Source organism: Oncorhynchus mykiss, unplaced genomic scaffold (assembly GCF_013265735.2).
Source record: "Oncorhynchus mykiss isolate Arlee unplaced genomic scaffold, USDA_OmykA_1.1 un_scaffold_161, whole genome shotgun sequence".
NCBI classification, from domain to species: domain Eukaryota; kingdom Metazoa; phylum Chordata; class Actinopteri; order Salmoniformes; family Salmonidae; genus Oncorhynchus; species Oncorhynchus mykiss.
In genome coordinates, this window is record NW_023493667.1 from 12,501 (window position 1) to 15,000 (window position 2,500).

At 33.0% G+C, this 2,500-nt stretch overlaps 1 protein-coding gene across 1 annotated transcript in view; it reads right to left on the minus strand.

Annotated features, from left to right (window-relative positions):
- LOC110516808 (adhesion G protein-coupled receptor L3-like) overlaps positions 1-2,500 on the minus strand; it is a gene marked incomplete at its 3' end in the record, with an annotated part of 310,025 nt that overhangs the window by 9,315 nt on the left and 298,210 nt on the right.

The window sequence follows — 2,500 nt, forward strand, 5'->3', positions numbered from 1 at the left end:
AATTAGACATTATGGGAGATATTAGTACAAGTAGTTAGACATGCCGGGAGATATTAGGACAAGTAATTAGACATTCTGGGAGATATTAGGACAAGTAGTTAGACATTCAGGGAGATATTAGGACAAGTAGTTAGACATTCAGGGAGATATTAGGACAAGTAATTCGATCTTCAGGGATATATTAGGACAAGTAGTTAGACATGCAGGGAGATATTAGGACAAGTAATTAGACATTCTGGGAGATATTGGGACAAGTAATTAGACATTCTGGGAGATATTAGGACAAGTAATTAGATCTTCAGGGATATATTAGGACAAGTAATTAGACATTCTGGGAGATATTATTACAAGTAATTAGATCGTCATGGGGATATTAGGACAAGTATTTAGACATTCTGGGAGATATTAGGACAAGTAATTAGATCATCATGGGGATATTAGGACAAGTATTTAGACATTCTGGGAGATATTAGGACAAGTAATTAGACATTCTGGGAGATATTAGGACAAGTAATTAGATCTTCATGGTGATATTAGGACAAGTAATTAGACATTCAGGGAGATATTAGGACAAGTAATTAGATCGTCATGGGGATATTAGGACAAGTATTTAGACATTCTGGGAGATATTAGGACAAGTATTTAGATCGTCATGGGGATATTAGGACAAATAATTAGACATTCTGGGAGATATTAGGACAAGTAATTAGACATTCTGGGAGATATTAGGACAAGTAATTAGATTGTCATGGGGATATTAGGACAAGTAATTAGACATTCTGGGAGATAGTAGGACAAGTAATTAGACATGCAGGCAGATTTAGGACAAGTAATTAGATCTTCATGGTGATACTAGGACAAGTAATTAGACATTCTGGGAGATATTAGGACAAGTAGTTAGACATTCTGGGAGATATTAGGACAAGTAGTTAGACATTCTGGGAGATATTAGGACAAGTAATTAGATCTTCAGGGAGATATTAGGACAAGTAGTTAGACATTCTGGGAGATATTAGGACAAGTAATTAGATCTTCAGGGAGATATTAGGACAAGTAGCCAAACCTTCAGGGAGATTTTAGGGGTTGAATTTTAACAGTGAATACAGTGAGGTATAGGAACAAGGCAGGTGGTTGATTTGAAAACTGTGATATATCAATTGCCAGTCATTTGCATGTCCTCTGAGAGGTGTGGGATAGGACAGGGTGGAATAGAGTTGAATTGAATAGAATGGCTTGCGAACACACAGTAAACTGTTGAGACCCATTGGTAATGTAAATGATGTGTTCTTAATGTCAGACAATAATGTCAGAAATTAATTCAAAAGACTCTCTGAAGTAGGACTGTGATCAGTGTCTTTAACCAAATAACTATTGTATTACATGATATGAAATTCACCCGAGGAGAATATACAGGGAGAAATATGAGGATGAGTTTAATGTTTCAATTGTAGAGTCAATATATGTATCTCAGTTGAGTAGAAAATACTAGAATAGAGTAGAATAGAGTAGAATAGAGTAGAGTAGAATAGAATAGAGTATAATAGAATATAGTAGAATAGAGTAGAATAGAGTAGAATAGAGTAGAATAGAGTAGAGTAGAATAGAATAGAGTATAATAGAGTAGAATAGAATAGAATAGAGTATAATAGAGTAGAATAGTTTAGAATAGAGTAGACTAGAATAGAACATAATAGCATAGAGTAGAATAGAATAGAGTAGACTAGAATAGAACATAATAGCATAGAGTAGAATAGAATAGAGTAGAGTAGAATAGAGTAGAGTAGAATAGAGTAGACTAGAATATAACATAATAGCATAGAGTAGAATAGAATAGAGTAGAGTAGAATAGAGTAGAATAGAATAGAGTAGACTAGAATAGAACATAATAGCGTAGAGTAGAATAGAGTAGAGTAGAATAGAGTAGTGTAGAAAATACTAGAATAGAGTAGAATAGAGTAGAATAGAGTAGAGTAGAATAGAATAGAGTAGAGTAGAATAGAATAGAATAGAATAGAGTAGAATAGAATAGAGTAGAATAGAGTAGAATAGAGTAGAGTAGAATAGAATAGAGTATAATAGAGTAGAATAGTTTAGAATAGAGTAGACTAGAATAGAACATAATAGCATAGAGTAGAATAGAATAGAGTAGACTAGAATAGAACATAATAGCATAGAGTAGAATAGAATAGAGTAGAGTAGAATAGAGTAGAGTAGAATAGAGTAGACTAGAATATAACATAATAGCATAGAGTAGAATAGAATAGAGTAGAGTAGAATAGAGTAGAATAGAATAGAGTAGACTAGAATAGAACATAATAGCGTAGAGTAGAATAGAGTAGAGTAGAATAGAGTAGTGTAGAGTAGAATAGAGTAGAGTAGAATAGTGTAGAATAGAGTAGAGTAGAGTAGAGTAGAATTGAGAAGAATAGTGTAGAGTAGATTAGAGTAGAATAGACTAGAGTATAATAGAGTAGAGTAAAATAGAGTAGAATAGAGTAGA